Source organism: Schistocerca gregaria, chromosome 7 (assembly GCF_023897955.1).
Source record: "Schistocerca gregaria isolate iqSchGreg1 chromosome 7, iqSchGreg1.2, whole genome shotgun sequence".
Taxonomy (NCBI): Eukaryota; Metazoa; Arthropoda; class Insecta; order Orthoptera; family Acrididae; genus Schistocerca; species Schistocerca gregaria.
In genome coordinates, this window is record NC_064926.1 from 75,277,567 (window position 1) to 75,297,788 (window position 20,222).

Sequence of the window (20,222 nt, forward strand, 5' to 3'; positions counted from 1 at the left end):
TCTAGCCCTGGAAATGTGGAAATGTCTTGTAATTTAAAATCATTTATAATCAATCTGAAGCCTTGTGGTGTCTCCAGGTCCTTTTCACGTATGCAATGTTCTCTTATGATTCTTAAACCAGTAATGATTATATTATACTCTGTTCAGAACTCTACCAGGCCGCTTTCATTTTTTTTTTCCACAGTCTATACTCACCTACTATTTTTCCTTCTCTTCCTGTTCCTGCTATCGAATTCCAGTCCCACATGACTATTAAATTTTTGTCTCCCTTATCTATATGAATAACATCTTTTAACTCATCAGACATTTCTTCAATCTCTTCATCATATGCGGAGCTAGTTGACATTTAAACTTGTACTGCTGTGGTGGGTGTATGCTTCGTGTCAACCTTGGTTACAATAATGCATTCACTGTTCTGTTCACAGTAACTTAACCACATTACTATGTCGTTATTCATTATTAAACCTACTCCTGCATTGCCCCTATTTGATTTCGTATTTATAACCCTGTGTTGAACTGACCAGAAGTCCTGTTCCTTCTGACACCGAACATCGGCAGTTCCCTCTATATCTAACTTTAACGTATCCATTCCATTTTTAAATTTTCTAATCTACCGTCTCGGTTAATGGATCCGACATACAACGCTCCGATCTGTAGAACGCCAGTTTTGTTTCTCCTGATAACGGCATTCTCCTGAGTAGTCCCCGCCCAGCGATCCGAATGAGGGAGAATTTTACCTCCGGAATAGTTTATCCAAGAGGACGCCATCATCATTCAATCGCAGAGTAGACTTTCATGCCCTGTGGAAAAGCTTCGGCAGTAGTTCCCCCTTGCTTTCGCAGTAGCAGCACAGAAAGGCTGTTTTGGTTGATGTTACAAGGCCAGATCAGTCAATCAACCAGACTGTTGCCACTGAAACTACTGAAAAGGCTCCTGCTCTTTCAGGAACCACGCGTTTGTCTGGCCTCTCAACAGATACCCCTCCGTTTTGGTTGTCCCTATGGTAAGGCTGTCTGTATCGCAGAAACACACAACTCCACCAGTGACAACGACCGTAATTCGTGGAGGGAGGGGATGCGGGGGGAGAGAGAGGTGCAAGTTATTATGTCGTGCAAATCACTGGGATTGAAACGGCAAAACCGATCACTCTTGCCAAAAATTTTAATAAAAATAATAACTCCTAAAAAAGACGGTGCTCAGTCCACCATGGACGACTGCAGTAAGTAACGAATTAGTTACCCCATTAGTGGTTCAAGTAATTTAGAAACATGTGCGCTTTCGATTATTTCATTGAGCCATGTGCATGTGACGAAAATTTCCTTGTCCGACCTAAAATCAGAGTCCAGAGCTACGCCCTGTCCACTAAATTTTCATAATGTTATTATTGTAATTTTGTGCTGAAATTACTGTAACACAAATAACACGTACCTGGCAAAGCAAACGCCATACGACAGTAACGCTTACCGGTGCGAGGTAGCACAGCATTACTACTGTCATCACATTTTCTGAACAACAAATGAAACAATATTGCGCTCTTGAAGACAGACGCCAAGTATCCTGGTGAAAGCCAACATACAAAGTTTCAAGTATCGAATGAATAACGTAGAGATATTTTCCATTCCTACATATCGCCTCCGCAGGAAGGTTAGACTAAGTACAACACGCACAGAGGCATTAGGCACTCACTCTTCCCCCCTTCCGTGTGCAACCGCAACGGGAGGAAATGCTGGCTCTCCTCCTGTCATACAGTGGTACAAAGATTATTTCAAAAAATCGAAATGTTCAGATGTGTGTGAAATCTTATGGGAATTAACGGCTAATGTCATCAGTCCCTAAGCTTACGCACTACTTAACCTAAATCATCCTAAGGACAAGCACGCACACCCACGCCCGAGGGAGGACTCGAACCTCGGCAGGGGCCAGCCTCACAGTCCAGGACTGCAGAACGTTAGACCGCTCGGCTAATCCCGGGCGCCGCAGATTATTTAGATGTAAGTGTAGAGTGATGATTCAGCACCGTAATATTGCATGTCAATCCACAATACTACTGGTTCTGTAAAACCACAGGTACTCACCAACTGTTAACCAAGATGAAAAACTGTACAGAGCAAATATTAGCGAGGAAAATTATTTCACATTACTTTAATGCCACTGATTAGTGCTGATCTTAGGATAGGTCTTTACTAAGTTTTGTGCTGTAGTCTAACTCAAAGAAGGCCGCGAACTGCGTATCTTGTGGAAACGAAGTTCGACGCTGGTTGTAAATCAATGGCTGGAAACGCTATGAAGAGAGAAATTTACTACTGCAACAACTGTGAACTCAAACCACAACCGATTAACAGTCAGAATCGTCTTAAAAAGCAGCACACAACTGCAGGGAGTTCCAGATTAAAGTCCACGTCTAGGTACAGAAACCAAGATAACAGTTGTACGCAACAACTGGCATATATGGATGGGCGTGGGGGTGAGGGGAATAATGGTTTGGAGCAGCCTTTTTCCTCATTTTCCAAAGAACTTTAGAAGATGTGGTGTGTGTACTGTAAGACCTTCAGTACACACACCATCAGATTATTTGACTTGTCGCTCTAAGAAAGTAGGCGAGTGTCCCTATGTCTCGTGGTCTTATCGTGGCGTGTTTATCTTCTGCCGTTAGATTAGACGATAGAAATGCCACTTGCACGCTTAGAGTAGCAGATTGACGGTGACCAACTTTAAACAGAACTTGATTAATTTTCACACACATTTATTAAAATAATAACAACCATAAGAATTACTTAACTTGGTTCTGGATGCTATTTACAACTGACAATCTGAAGTTCCTTTGGTATTGGTACGTTAATCTTATTCTCACATATCTCTCTGATACTTGACAAAAGTGTCTATACATTTATCTTCATGGCCATACACAGGAATATGGTAATCTTATTAGGCGAAGACTGAAACTTGACTATGGACTGGTACAGACAAATGTAGAACTCGTACAGACTAATGCAGACCGGTACAGACTGGTGCAGACAAATGCAGACTGACTGATCGGAGGCCTGTACACTCGTTATAATACCTTGTGCGTTCAGGTATCACTGTGCGAGTGTGATCCGCGAGGAGAAAAGGTTCTACGTTAGCAGCAATCTCATTGGCTGCGTTACATATTAATACGCGGATCGGCGGAAGCAGAATTTGGTCCGTCTCTAAGGCAGCGCCATCTTGTAGTGCGGAGACGGACGAGTGCTGCGCCTGCGCTGTTGTGCTTAGCGGGGCGCGCTCTAGTGGGAAAGTTGTGTACGCGCTGACTACGCGGAACTATGTACACAACAGAAGACCGCCTACTCATAATAGTATTACTATAAAAGTTACAGTGAGTATAATTATACAGAGTGTACGTGAAGTCCATTGATTAGAATTCGTAGTTTTTCAGGGATGTTTTCTGTGAATTTTAGTATAATACACTGAAGGGAAGAAAATCGCAACACCAAGAAAAAGTAGTGTCACATAAAGGAAAGTTGGTAGGTGTGTATTTCTACATCTGAAACATAATATCAGTTCCAATTCCGTGCCAGTCGCGTAAGAGTTGGGCTATTATAAGGATGAAAATATTGTTTGCTTTAAAGACGCTCTGTAACGGTCGCGTGGATCGGTTACATTTGAGATTGGACAAGGTGAGTTAACGTTAGTCAAGAACGCCTCGAAGGCGACAAAGACGCCATTGTCAACACTCAGTGAGTTTGATCGAGAAAATGGAAACACATAGCAGGGATGTAGCCATTGTACATTATTCCCGGCAGCTGTAGTCACGAGAACGGGAAGAAGACTGAGTTTTTCCGGCGGGCCACGTTGCATTAACGGGACTGAAACCATCGTGTTTGTCGTACGGCTCTGGTGCAACTTACTGCAACTCCAGCAGCAATCTGAGCAACAGCTGGCACCACAGTGACACAATGAACTGTTACAAATCTGAGAGACATCCTGTAGCGTGCAGCCGGCCGCGGTGACCGAGCGGTTCTAGGCGTTACCGTCCGGAACCGAGAGACTGCTACGGTCGCAGGTTCGAATCCTGCCTCGTACATGGATGTGTGTGATGTCCTTAGGTTGGTTAGGTTTAAGTAGTTCTAAGTTCTAGGGGACTGATGACCTCAGAAGTTAAGTTCCATAGCGCTCAGAGCCATTTGAACCAATTTTTTTGTAGCGTGAAGTCCACTGACACCAAACCATCGTCATTTTCGACTTCAGTGATGCCAAGCGAGAGCTTCAAACATCAATACTGACATTTTCGAGTGGAGCAACCAAACTCCAAACTATAAAAGCTTGATCCATCTCACTTGTCAGGTATGGGAAGGGGAGTCTGGTAAAGCTTACAGGTGAGGGCAGGGTGGATGTCTGTTGTGTTTTCGTATGAAAGCCGGTTCTGCCTCGGTGTCTCTGATGGCCCCATATTCGTTAGGAGGAGGCCAATTGAGGGCCTGCAACCAACTTGCCCGTATTCTAGACACACTGAACCTGCACCTGGGGTTAAGGCCTGTGTTGCCATTTCGTGCTACAGGGGGACCACTCAAGTGGGTATTCCATGCACACTGACTGCAAATTTCTACGAGTACGTCTAACTGGTGATTCGACCTGTGGTGCTGGCATTCATGAACAGGGAGTGTTTACCAGCACGATAATGCTCGCCCACATCCCGCTGTTGTGGGCACAAGTTTGTCTCGAGTACATATAGTGTTGAGGATCAGGGGACAAAGTTTAAAACCATCGTACAATATGCATTAGATGAGTGTGTACCAAGCAAAATCGTAAGAGATGGAAAAGAGCCACCGTGGTACAACAATCGAGTTAGAAAACTGATGCGGAAGCAAAGGGAACTTCACAGCAAACATAAATATAGGCAAAGCCTTACAGACAGAAAAAATTACGCGAAGCTGTGCGAGAGGCGTTCAATGAATTCGAAAGTAAAGTGCTATGTACTGACTTGGCAGAAAATCGTAAGAAATTTTGGTCTTATGTCAAAGCGGTAGGTGGATCAAAACAAAATGTCCAGACACGCTGTGACAAAACTGGTACTGAAACAGAGGATGACAGCCTAAAGGAAGAAATACTAAATGTCTTTTTCCAAAGCCATTTCAAAGAGGAAGACTGCACTGTAGTTCCTTCTGTAGATTGTCGCGCAGATGACAAAATGATAGATATCGAAATGGACGACAGAGGGATAGAGAAACAATTAAAATCGCTCAAAAGAAGAAAGGCCGCTGGACCTGATGGGATACCAGTTCGATTTTACATAGAGTACGCGAAAGAACTTGCCCCTCTTCTTGCAGCTGTGTACCGTAGGTGACTAGAAGAGTGTAGCGTTCCAAAGGATTGGAAAAGAGCACAGGTCATCCCCGTTTTCAAGAAGGCACGTCGAACAGATATGTAGAACTATAGACCTATATCTGTAACGTCGATCAGTTGTAGAATTTTGGAACACGTATTATGTTCGAATATAATGACTTTTCTGAAGACTAGGAATCTACTCTGTAGGAATCAGCATGGGTTTCGAAAAAGACGGTCGTGTGAAACCCAGCTTGCGCTATTCGTCCACGAGACTCAGAGAGCCATAGACACGGGTTCACAAGTAGATGCCGTGTTTCTTGATTTCCGCAAGCCGTGCGATACAGTCCCCCACAGTCGTTTGATGAACAATGTAAGAGCATATGGACTATCAGACCAATTGTGTGATTGGATTGAACAGTTCCAAGATAACTGAACACTGCATGTCATTCTCAATCGAGAGAAGTCTTCCGAAGTAAGAGTGAGTTCAGGTGTGCCGCCGGGAAGTGTCGTAGGACCGTTGCTATTCACAATATACATAAGTGACCTTGAGGATAACATCGGAAGTTGACTGAGGCTTTTCGCGGATGATGCTGTGGTATATCGAGAGGTTGTAAGAATGGAAAATTGCACTGAAATGCAGGAGGATCTGCAGCGAATTGACGCATGGTGCAGGGAATGGCAATTGAATCTCAATGTAGACAAGTGTAATGTGTTGCGAATACATAGAAAGATAGATCCTTTATCATTTAGCTACAATAAAGCAGGTTAGCAACTGGAAGCAGTTAATTCCATAAATTATCTGGGAGTACGCATTAGGAGTGATTTAAAATGGAATGATCATATGAAGTTGATCGTCGGTAAAGCAGATGCCTGACTGAGTTTCATTGGAAGAACCCTAAGGAAATGCAATCAGAAAACAAAGGAAGTAGGTTATAGTACGCTTGTTCGCCCACTGCTTGAATACTGCTCAGCAGTGTGGGATCCATACCAGATAGGGTTGATAGAAGAGATAGAGAAGGTCCAACGGAGAGCAGCGCGCTTCGTTACAGGATCATTTAGTAATCGCGAAAGCGTTACGGAGATGACAGATAAACTCCAGTGGAAGACTCTGCAGGAGAGATGTTCAGTAGCTCGGTACGGGATTTTGTTAAAGTTTCGAGAACATACCTTCACCGAAGAGTCAAGCAGTATATTGTTCCCTCCTACGTATATCTCGCGAAGAGACCATGAGGATAAAATCAGAGATTTGAGCCCACACAGAGGCATACAGACAATCCTTCTTTCCATGAACAATACGAGACTGGAACAGAAGGGAGTACCGATATAGGTACTCAGGGTACCCTCCGCCACACACCGTCAGGTGGCTTGCGGTGTATGGATGTAGATGTAGTTGTAGATGCTCTTGTAAAATCACAGTACAAACAGGTAAAAATAAAACATACTAACTGCGCCTCGCGGCTTGTTTCTCATTCAGGTGAAGTATCCAAACCGTTCCCCATGTTCCTGAAGCATAACTCAATGCGCTTTCTAAACGATCTGCTGACGAGATGTAAAATTGCAAATGTCACAGATTGACAAACTTCCTAGGTGCTCTGTTGAAGTCCTTTGAGGTTGTGGGTTCGGTGACGTAAACACGATTCTTAGATATCTCTACTAAAACAAATACGTTGATGTTAAATATGGCGACTGTACAGGCCATAGCTGAGGACCACGGGGACCTAACAATCTTCCAGGAAATATGTTGTTCAGTTGCTGCATATCATCAAGATTGGGTTGGGTTACCATAGTGCTGCATCCACATACGAATTCTAACGTCAAGACTGACATTTTCGAGGGGATCAGCCAAACTGAAAAATATAAAAATTTGATGCATCTCACCTGTTAGGTACAAGAAGGGGACACACGCAAAGCTTACAGGTGACTGTGTCGTGGGTGTAGTGGTGGTGGCATCACTCATTGAAAAGTTCCTGTAGTAGTTTGTTTTAGAGCAGCACCTTTCATAGATTGAAGGCAGCTGAGAGCTATACCTCCTTAAAGGACGTCCCTCTAACTAAGATCACCTTCAGAGGATGTAATGTTTCCAAGTAGAGAAGGAATTAGCATATTTCATCAAAATATAAGAGGTTTTGGAGATCAAGTTAGTGAACTGTTTATAGATGTTGGCTCTGAAATTATTCGTATATCGGAGCACCACTTAAATAATTTGACAATTCAGAGGCTTCCTTTCCCGGGATACAGATTAGCTGACAGTTCTTCAAGGAGTTCCTAACGGAGTGGGGGAGTGGATATGTAAGTAAAAAACAGTATTCCATTTGAGTCGATAGTTGTATCACAGCAGTGTACTGAACAGATATTTGACTGTTGTGCGGGGGCAATTGAATTTCGTGAAACTAAACTTCTAATTGTTGTTGTTTATAGGTCCCTTAACTCTGACGTCAGAGCATTTCTGCTCAAGCTAGAGAGGGTTCTTGATTCACTTTGTAGGAAACACCAGAAATTAGTTATATGTGGTGACTTCAATTTTAATTTTGTATATGATGGTACAGGAAAAAGGATGTTGGTAAATCTTCTAAATTCATATGATCTAAAGCAGACTGTTTCTTTTTTTTCAATTAGGGTGCAGGGGAACAATAGCACAGCCATAGACAATATTTTTATTCATTCTGCATTACTAGATGGGTATTCTGTTAGTAAAACCGTGAATGGCCTTTCAGTTCATGATGCACAAATTTTAACACTAAAAGGCTCTTGTACTCAAAGAAATGCCATATTTAATTACAGACTACGTAGGAAAGATAATCCAACAGCAACAGAGAGTTTTTCAAACCTTGTCAAGGAACATGAGTGGTAGGATGTTTATACTTCCGATAACATACATGATAAATACAATGCTTTCCTTAACACATTTCTCATGCTGTTTGAGAGTTGCTTTCCATTCGAACATTGTAAAAGGGGTTCTAGCAGTAATGGACAGTCCAGGTGGCTGACTAGTGGGATAAGGATATCATGTAGAACAATGTGGGAATTATATCAAAATGTTAGAAGTAGTCCCAGTCAAGCTACAGTAGCACATTACAAACAGTATTGTAAGGTGCTTAATAATGTTATTAGGAAGGCAAAGAGTATGTGGTATGCAAATTCACAGGATAAAATTAAAACCATATGCTCAGCTGTGAAGGTAGTGTCTGGTTTGCAACACAAGGTCGACGATATAAAGTCAGTTCGCAGTAAAAATATTTCTGTTATTGATAAATCAGATATATGTATAGTATTTAGGAATCATTTTCTGAGTGTTGCTAGTGAATTAAATAAAAACTTAGTCTCTACAGGAAATCATGTAACTTTCTCGGAAAATACCTTTCCGAGACTGATGTCTGAAATACTCCTCTGTGATACACACAAGAGGGAAGTTGAGTCAATAATTAAGCCTCTGAAGACTAAGGACTCTCATGATTATGATGGAGTGCCTAACAGAATATTAAATTACTGTGCTACACATATTAAAAAATGGCTCTGAGAACTATGGGACTCAACTGCTGTGGTCATCAGTCCCCTAGAACTTAGACCTACTTAAACCTAACTAACCTAAGGACATCACACACATCCATGCCCGAGGCAGGATTCGAACCTGCGACCGTAGCAGTCGCACGGTTCCGGACTGCGCGCCTAGAACCACGAGACCACCGCGGCCGGCCTACACATATTAGCCCTGTATTTAGCCATATTTGTAATTTGTACTCATTAATAAAGCTGCTTTATAAGAAGGGAGAAAGGGACAATGGAGCTAACTTTAGACCTATTTCTATGCCATCAGTGTTTGCTAAAGTTATTAAAAAGTATGTAAGGATAACTGATCATTTTATAGCACACGATTTGCTACCAAATGTAAACTTCTGCTTTAGAAGTTGTTATCGACTGAAAATGCTATATTCTTTTTTTCTCTGTGAGGCACTGGATAGGTTAAACAAAAGGTTTCGAACGCAAGGCATATTTTCTGATTTAACTAAGGCATTTGATTGTGTTGATCACAAAATATTGCTCCCGAAGTTGGACCATTATGGAATACGGGGAATAGCTCACAATTGGTTCACCTCTTACTTTAGCAACAGACAGCAAAAGGTCATTATTCACAATGTTGAGAATTACGTTTACTTAAATTTATGGACTGACTTTCTGGAGTTCAGGACCATTTATTTTTATCTGTTATTACTTTTATATTGTAATTTCATGTTCTGACACCATGGGAAATTTTCTCCTCATTTTGTTCCTACGGAGCTTGACGTGTAAATAAGTAAATAAAAATAACACTTGCGAAGTTTTGTGGGCCGGTAACAATCTTATCTATAAGGATTCTAAGGTCTTAATGTTCCACCTCCTTTGAAGATCGACGTTTCCTCCCATAACTTTCTGTGACCCAGTAACATATATCATAGCGGTTCATTGCGCCGCATTTTGTGAACGTGGATTTATCAGCGATAGTAACACTTTATAAGGCGTCCAGAGTGAAACTGTTTTTGGCCCATTCACTTTTTCTGTACTAGCCTCACAAGTTACTCTGTGGTGTGAGACAACCAATAACAAGCAGGGAGCACATTAAAGAAGGAGCAATTCTAACTTCAAGGTTTACTGCACGTCGTACTGAAAATAAAATGAAATAGAATTGCCACATACGTGTGATTATACTGTGTGCTCCACTTGTATATGTGATGTAGAAACACCTGCATAGGTAATCCGTGGCTGGATAGAACCTTGATCAACATTCAAACAAATACGTAGCGCCTGAGGTAACGTTTCTTCTCATATACTTTGGCTCTGGTGTAGACAATGGAAAACAACCATATCCCGCTATAAAATGCAGTTCAGTAATATGTGAGAGGTAGATCCATAAAATTCCCATTCTCGGCAGATTACAATGTAAAGTCAGCAAATACTCCGAGATTCATTTACTTCCGTTTGCAACGCCTTTGTTTCATACGTTGAAAAGGAGTTTATTAAATGTTTGTTCCGCCGATTTTTTTTTTAAAAAAAGAGAAGACTGTGGACTTTTGACCTTTCACAGAACAATATCAGAACGCGAAGGTCTGCCCTGGTAGAGCACTCGCAGGAAAAAAGCTACGAGTTCCAACTGGCTGCCCTTCATGCCCTCAAAAGAGCGGATATTAAAAAAAAAAATTCGTCACAGAATTGACATGAGCTCGCGATATTCCTTTCTGGAGAGGAATGGCGTGTGGAATCCCTTTCATGTTGGTATTTGATTGTATCTCAATACCCCAACCAGTTTTACAGCCAACGCAGTAGTTATGACTGGATCACGTATTCAGTACAGACAGAAATATTTACCCAGTTAAAGATATTTGTGGAGGCTCTAACTTACTTCCTTCTATTTGGAGCTGGATAGAACTGGTATGCACAATGCTAGAAATAATTAGCATGTACCTGCTTAAAAGGCACTTTCCTATTGCTCTCCCGGCAAGTTGTTCGAGGAACGCAAACACAGTGAAATGCAAGAAAGCAGTTGGCAGATCATATAAGTGTAACGATAACACAATGTACGTCTAAACCTAAATTTAACGTAAGACACGATCACGGAGAATAAATAACATACGTGTGGTAACGTTTCACTGCTGTCGCAACAATTTATCTGTTAATAATGATGTGCAGTGTACTTTAAGCATCGTCTATTATTAATATACGTAGGTTAAGGAAGACGTAGTGACAGTAATCAGATCAGTGAGATCAAATTTCTTGAATATTCTGTATAGTACAACTGCATTATGACCTTATCAACATCGTAACACAAATTCTTTTTCCCACGGCCCGAATGCTGCATAATCAAACGAGTATTATACCAGTTAGAGAGACTGACTGCATTAGAAAATGAAAACTATATCCTTACCGAGAAAAAAAAACTTAAAATCTCTTACTCTGAGAACTAATTAATATGGTAGGCCTTTCATTCCAGTTTTTGAGAATTGCAACAAAAACTTAAGACCTGAATGAACGAATGGGTCACGTACTGAACACTGTTGTGGCAGGAAGGATTTAAAATTTCAGGTGCATGACTTTCATGTCAGCTGTGCATAGTCCACTGTTGTGCGATCGTAAAGGCCAGTTTGACATCATGAGTAGTAGGGAGATGGGGTTGTCACCCCAATTTTGACATCAAATTGATGTGCAAATTACTTAACTAGACCAATTAATCACACCTGCCCCTGACCGCCCCCACGACCAACCACATACACCACCAGCCCCCCGGCTAATGTCACATGTTCTACTCAGCCTGCACATGGCCCCCAGCCTACTCACCCTCGCCCTACCCCACCTTACCCTATTGGTGGTAATTTCGAGTTTTGGCATGAATTTAGAATTTTGGCGGCAATTCCGAATTTTCAATGTACAAATCAATTCTCAGTTCAGTGGACGTAATTTTAATAGAAAATGTTGATGGAAATTGTTTATAAAATGGAAATAGGTGGTAGAAATCGGGAAAAAAATTCGCATTATTGGAAATCGGTGAAATATGCTTTGAGAAGGGCGTAATTTGTCTTTTGTAGAACATAGGACACGGATATTCTTGTTCAACTTCTGATCGCTGATCGCTGCATATACTTTGATCGAAAAATCATTAAGACGCTTTGAGGTGCTCAGCTGCAGGGCTCGAGTACAGTACTGGCACGGCTTGCTCCATGCAGCAGCTAGCTGCCCCCACCCCACAAACCCGTCCACACCGAATGAGCAGTCCTTGCCGATATGGCTGCATTCACGAAGGATGCCATTTGCCTCCCGGCACTGCAGGATGCCTACCCAACGACCCCGGGCCTGCTGCAGGCCTTTTGACATAAAAGACGCCGTGCCATACGAGCTCCAAACCCTCCTAATGACACTGACACATCCGCAACAAATGCGCCACTTCGCCATGTGTCGGTTAGTCTACTGATGACCACGTGTCTGCCCCTGTCAGGGGTGTGGCAGCCAGCAGCTGGAAATCGGTTTACATTGCCGCTCTCAAGGCGCACTGTTCTGACCGTACAAAATTTTAATTTTTCTTCTTGCTTTTGTGACCATAATAAGAGTCCAGGCTCCATAGGCAAAAAGCGAGCCGATGTTAAGAAATAGTCCACCAGGACTTAGGGACGAGATAAGCGGCGGAGGCTGCCAAGTATGGCTTGTTGATCAAATAACTTAATGTTTGGCTCCTGCCAGAGGAAACAGCATGAATCAAGCTTGTGCAATGGAAGACGCAAGCACCAGGGCGATAATACAGCAAGAGAGAGTGTCAGTCACGTCCATAAAAGACTCGTGTGGAGCCAAATTAAGTTGTGTGCAGCTAGAAACGAAAGTGTCGTGTGGAACCGAAGGCGTTCTTGCGCAAGCCGACCAATTAGAAACGAGAGTGTCGTGTGGAACCATAGGCATTCTTGTTCAATCCGATCACTTAGAAATCAAAGGGTCATGTGAAACAAATTAACTCGTGTGCACCCAAGTTAATGAGAAACGAAATAAAAGGCACGGCAGCGGAATAGCTAGAGGCAGAGATTCAGATGCAGATTCAGAGCCAGTGCCGGTAGTTTGGAGATTCCGCAGCGAGACGCCAGCAGGGGCCGAGAAGCCCCATAGCAGCCGATACAGCTGATGAAGACTTCAACTACGAGAAGACGGTGATAGACTCTGGTGGACACTCAGGAACTGCAGGTCAAGTAGGATTTTTAGAGTTTCATTGGAACAGTGTTGAACAGAGGCTGTCAGTCTTTGTCTCAATTACTTGGAGAGATTTCAGCGCTAACGAAGAGCAAGTGATTGCTCTGTACTTGTTTCTTATATGTACCGGCAATTAGCTTTGAAGTAGCAAGTCTGAATAAATAGACTGAATCTTACTAAGGGGTTTATGGTACACCACCTCACATAAGTATATGTGAGAATAAACTTGATAGAAACTAACCAACCTTTTCTGCCTATTGCAATTCTGTAAGCTATTTTCAAGAACTTATTTGCTTCAAACCAAGGAGGTTGTCTCCCTCTCATCTCCGATATAAAGGTTGCCAGCAATTTATACCAAACCCATTGTCGTTAACGTCCTGATTGCGCTACGCAGTTCACACTTACTTCATTCTGGTGTAGTGAGGCTGTGCCGGAACTCGACATAAATAAATGGTTTTAGGTGTGGGGTAGTTTCGGAATGAGATGGAGTTGTAACGAAAGTAAGAGAACAAAGATTAACAGTTGTGTCACCGAGTATCACCGCAAGAAGAGGAAGCCGTTACTAGTAGCAGTGCTCAAGATTCGCAAGCAGAGCCAGAGCACCACCGAGCAGCGCAGAACATCGCAGGCAACATCAAAACCTCTGAAAAAGGCAAGCCACTTAGACAACTTAAAAAAGGTCCCTTGTGCTTGTATGCAATGACGTCCTCCAGTAGTGACAGAACAGGTATAAGTGCTAAAGATGCGTTCTTTATTGTTCCGAAAATATATGAATACAAAGAAAGAGAATTGCAAGAGTTCATTGAAAACGCGAATGCTGCATTTGAAGTCGTAAGAACTGGGGATGCAAAATTATTGTTTCAATATGTCAGATCAAAATTAACTGGGGATGCTAGATCAAAATTATTAGTAAGAGAGAACACAAGTAATTGGCCTGAACTAAGAAGCATTTTAGAGGAAAATTATGCGAACAAAAGAACTATTGATTTTTACGTGTGCAAAATGTTCCAAGCTAGACAGCATCAAGGGGAATCAAATGCCTCTTGGGGAAATAGAATAGACGTTATCCAAATCGTTCAATGGTGCTGTAGCACGAGTAACAAATAAGGAACAATTAAAGGGTGCAATAGAATTGGTTAATGCTCTAGGCCATGCATGTTTTATTCAAGGGTTAGCGAATGAAAGAATACAGATGATTGTACGCAGTCGAGGAGAAATTATTAATTTAAGTGAGGCTGTAGAACTCGCACAACAAGAAAAAAAGTGCAATAATGCCAATGAGAGAAAAAAATCAATAGTCAATGGAAATAAGCGGCCAGAATTATCAACGACACTAACCAAAGCAGATGAAATGTTACAATTGTGGTAAAGTGGGGCACATATCCAAGCACTGCAACAGAAATACCAAAGTAAGATGGATGCAGACACCCAGCAGGGCAGAAGAAGCACGGAAATTTCAATATTATTGTTACCATTGTGATGAACCAAGGTATACGGATGCGAAATGCAATAAAACTACTTTATACGAAAAATGCCAGAGGCGTGGGCATAGGGAGAAAGACTTTCGAACTCCTAAATGTTATTGGTGTAATAAATATGGGCATTTCACACCGCACAGGAAAGTTCCGAGGAAAAGGGACGGGAAACGAAACATGTGGTACTGGCAGCAGTCACTCGGAGCCACTGTTAAATGGCCCAAGGTGAGGGTAGCTAGCTGCGAAGCTGAAAATGGTGTAATGATGCCTTACGGCAATGAACTGGGTAAAGAATTGATGCTTTTAACAGATACAGGAGCCCACATCAATTTAATGAAAGAAGAAGCGATAGATAGTGGAATGCCGGTGAATAAGGACGAGGTAGGGACGTTAAAAGAAGTAACACAGGATACGGTGAACACGTTGGGTACAGTGACGTTGAATTTACGAGTAGCTGGACAGGTGTTAGGCGAGCATACTTTCCGTGTGTTAAGAAAAGACACAGATGTCCCGTATAGTGGTTTGGTAGGTAGAGATTTCCTACAAAAATAGAGATCAGTCATTGATTGTGGCGATAGCCGACTAGAAATAAATGGCAGGTGTATTCCGTTGATCACAGCACCTGAAGGCGATTTACCAAAGGGACGAAGGGAAATACGATAGTTTAATTTACCGACGGGAGCACGGCAAGGCCGTCAGAAAGATAAGAGTAATGTGAACGAGTTACATGAAAGGAAATATTGGAACAGAGAGTTAAAGGGACAACGCGTTATCAGTAGTAGTAACGGACTGATACCACTGTCAAGTGAGGCAGGGTCACACACGATGACTCAAGGCCAGGCAAGCGAAGGTCGCGACTGCATGGAAACAATTGGTACCAGACAATAAAAGGCTATGAGAATCCGATTATTAGAGCGTAAGATGATTTCGGAAGGCGAAGAGATTGTCTTACCGAAACAAGAAGTAATGAACTGTGTATCCATTCTGGAAGCTCTAGTACGAAATACACAAGGTATGTGTATTATTAGTGTGGTGAATACGAATGAAGTAGAATCTGATGTTAGTTCTGTGTATTTAGTTAATGAACCCTTACACGAAGAAGCAGAACCAATAAGAGTAACAGAAACGCCAGAACAGGCACCGGATTACAAGAATCGTATAGCACAGGTCAGAGATGCTTTGCGAACAGAACACTTAAATGAGGAAGAAAAATATGAAGTAGAGAAATTGTGTAGTGCATATTGTGATATATTTCACTTAAAAGGCGATACATCATCATACACGGAGACAGTAAAGCATGTACTTCCAGTATTGCCCGAGCATACAAGCAAAGTCATAAATGTCAGACCATATCCTATACCAGAACCCTAGAAGGAGGTATTACATGAGCAGATAGAAAAAATGCTGGCAGGCGATGTCATCATAGAAAGTCAAAGTCCGTGGAATGCTCCAGTATTGTTAGTTGAGAAAAAAGTGTGAAACGAAAATCTAGGTTGGCGAATGATTTTCATAAGGTAAACGAGATTTCAGTAGGGGAGGCGTTCCCAATACCTTATATATCGGAGATCCTAGACCAGTTGGGGAACGCTAAATATTTTTCCACTCTAGATTTGGCCAGTGGATATCACCAGATTTTAATGAATACGCAGGACAGGGAGAAAACAGCATTTAGTGCAAATTACCAACACTATGAGTACAAGAGGATGCCTATGGGATTGAAAGGGGCACCTAGCACATTTCAAAGACTAATGAATGTTGCATTGTCAGGATTACAGGGAACGAAGTGTCTAGTATATTTAGGCGATATTATCTGCTATGGAAGTTCTTTAAGCGAACACAATGATAAATTGCGAGAGATTTTTGATCGACTTAGGGAACACCAGCTGAAATTACAGCCATACAAGTGTGAATTTCTGAGAAAGGAAGTAATATTTTTTGGACATAAAATAACCGATAACCGCGTACAGCCATACGAACGAATTGTAGGAAATGTAAAGAAATTCCCAGAACCAAATACAAAGAAAGAATTAAAAGAGTATTTAGGGTTAGCTGGATATTATTGCAAATTCATAAAAGATTTCAGTAGAATAGCAGCTCCTTTGCATAAATTACTAAAATATAATTAGAAATACGAATGGGGAAGGCCACAACAAGAAGCGTATGAAACACTGAAAGAGAAGTTAATAAATCCTCCAATACTACAGTACCCTAATTTTGAAAAACCTTTTGTGATTACAACAGATGCATCTGGAATAGGAATTAGTGATGTTCTATCGCAAGGCAAAGTTGGCAGCGACCTACAAATATCTAGGTCATTGAATAAAGCAGAAAAAAATTATTCAGCTACTGAGCTGGAATGTTTAGACCATATATGTACGGAAGGACGTTCACATTAGTCACAGATCACAAACCATTGGCATGGTTTTTATTGTAAAATACCCATCCTCACGTTTATTAGAATGGAGACTAAAACTAGAAAAATATTCATATGACATTATATACAAACCAGACAGACTGAATGCTAACGCAGTTGCATTAAGTAGAATACCTCGACAAGATGAAGAGGCCCACGTAAAGGAAAATCCAGTAAGAGTGGTAACAGAGTCAGATAAAGAACCAGCAAAGGCGAAATATTGAAAGAAGTACATGACAATCCATTGGGTGGACATCAAGGGATCAACCGAACGCTAGACAGCTTAGCAAGGTACGATTCGTGGAAGCGAACGAAAAGAGATGTAGAGGAACACATCAGGAAATGTGATAAATGTCAGCGAAATAAATTTACTCAGAGTAAGACCAAAATGCCATTGGTAATTACAGATACAGCGGAAACCACGTTTGACAAATGTTATATGGACGTAATCAGTCCATTAGATGTACTTGCTCAAGGCAACACATATATTTTAACTTTTCAATATGATTTGAGTAAGTTTACCGTAGCAATACCATTGGAGAGACAAGACGCAGATACAGTAGCAGAAAAGTTTGTAGAAGAAGTTATCTTAAGGTATGGTATTCCTTCAGTGTTGTTGACAGACCAAGGTCCAAATTTTTTAAGTCAAGTATTTAAAATATATGTAAATTATTGAGAATACAAAAGATACAGACAACCGCTTGCCACCCCCAAATGAACGGAGGTTTAGAGAGGACACATCGAACTTTAGTGGAATATTTGAGACACTTTATAAAGGAAGATCACAGCAATTGGGATAAGTGGATTTCTTAGAGTGTGTTTGTTTTCAATGCTACCCCCCCCCCCCTCCCCCCCATTGCAGTACAGGATATACTCCTTTTGAATTGATGTTCGAAAGAACAGACAACATACCAGGAGTGCTACAAAAAGAAGCAGCCACAATAGGATATAATTATGAGGATTATGTACACCAATTCAAAGCTAGGATGCAAGAGGCACATCGAGTAGTAAGAGAAAAAATAAAAGAGGCTAAAGAGGCAAGTAAAGTTTATTATGACAAAACAGAAAAGCACAGAACATTTGAAACTGGGAATAAAGTACTTCTAAAGGACGAATCAGTAAGACGTGATCAAAAAAATTAGACTCTCAGTTTAGAGACCCATATGAGGTAATAAATGTAGAATTGCCTAATTGACATTAAAGACAAACAGGAATTGAAATTTCATGCCAATAGATTGAAACCATATTACTGAGATCAGGATTTTACTTACATACCCATCATGATGCCCTCAACTGCAATGATATGAATGCTGTGTTTCATCGGCGGATGGTAGACCAATAATTGGCAAGTATGTGGAGACATAGACAAGACTGTGGAAGTTCACATAATACAAACATTATCAGGGATATATTACCATCATAAAGGAGACATCGAGATAATCAGAACAACCTGGAAACTGGTAACTTACGTGAATCTGAGAACCCTAGCTGAAAGGTTTCACTCGGTAAGACGAGTAGGACTAAGAGCGAAACAACGATGTAAAGAGAGATTAGAGGAACTAAGTATTTGTTAGGTAGAATGTAACAGACTAACTCAAGGGGTTTCGCACAATGTAGGCGATTACGAGAGACACAGTCCTTAATATGTCAATTAACAAGACCAGTAAAGCGACAGAAAAGAGGAGTTCTCAATTTTGTAGGAGAAATCAGTAAAATCTGATTTGGAACCTTGGACGAGACAGATGCTGTTTATTACAAAAAGCACATCGATCAGAACAATTACTCTCAAAAGAACAAGTGGCGGTAGTCAGTGCCAAATTGTCAGGTTTAAATAGAACTGTGGATTCAGTCGCTACAAACGAGCAGTTGCTTAAAAATGGAATGAATAAGCTAGAACAATTTATTACATAGTCTCTGAAGACAACAGATTATGGTCTGAAGAGAATTGTTACATTCATGACGATCAATGAAGAACTCTTATAATCACAGATTTTGTTTAATGAATTAAGTGTGGAATATGATAGACTTGTAAGCCCCTCACACTGTAAATCCAGCCCAAATTGTAGAGTATTTAAGATTAATACAAAATGTGCAGAGAGAAGTAAAGTTTCTAGAACCGCTCATGGTGGAGTATGGATACATATTGTTAAGAATTATGGAACTTGATGTATTTGTAACTGAGGATTTTATGTAATTAATTTTCCATTAATAGAGAATAATGAGTTGAATTTATATAAAATGTCACCATTACCAATTAAAATGACCTCAAGTGAAGACCAATATGCTTACATACAACCAGAGAAAGAGTATTTGCTGATTGAAAATTCTAAGAAACTATGCACTAAACTGTCCTCTGATCAGTTAGATTGTAAGGAAATGGACAAGCAAAGAAGTATATATAAACAAACCTTTGGGTTAATTTCAATGTACAATCAGTAAGACTGTGAAGTGAAATTATTACACGCAATCACATCCCAAGTAATTGTGTCAAGAAAATAATCTCATTAGAGAGAAGTTTCTGGAGTAGTTTCAGTGCTAACGAGAGGTTATATTTAATACCTAAGGAAGAAGACATGACCATTTTGTGTAGCACGTATCCAGCTGAGGATATAAAATTAAGGGGCGTGGGAATAATGATCCAGTCAGACAAAGTAATCCATACGAATTATACCAGAGGAGACAAAATACCAACTGTAGATATGGATTTAGATTGTTGTGATGAAATAGATACAAAAATTAATATTTCAACAATAAAACGTGAATTACCTTTGAAGCACATCACATCCAATTTAGATATTTAAGAGTAGTGGGTAAAAGACTAGAAGACATTGATAAATTCATAGATAAAGAACAAATGGCATTGGAATGGGACAAGAAGGTCCAAACCTATTCTGTTGTTACCTATATTGGTATAAGTGTAATCACTTTTGTCATTGTATTTATATGCTGTACCAATTGTAATTGGTGTAAATATTTGTACAAAAATTCTTTGATGGCCCTGTAGATGGGAACTGCTGTCGATCTGTTTGTGTAAAGACGACAGTAGTACAGATACCCGAACTTAATCGAATACCAATAAGATCAGCAAACAGAGACGAGCTAATGGTCGTATATGAAAGACATCCGAGACACACGGATGACAGTGTAATTATAACCAATAGACGTTAAAATATTTTTGTCACTATATTTTACAGGTATTAATGGCACTTTGGATAATCGCACATCAATGTAATTTTGGGGGAAAGGGACCTCGACGTGTTTCATATAAGTACAAAAAGGGGGTCACTATACTTTCAACTACCTAGTTTCGACTACTTTCCAAGATCATCCAA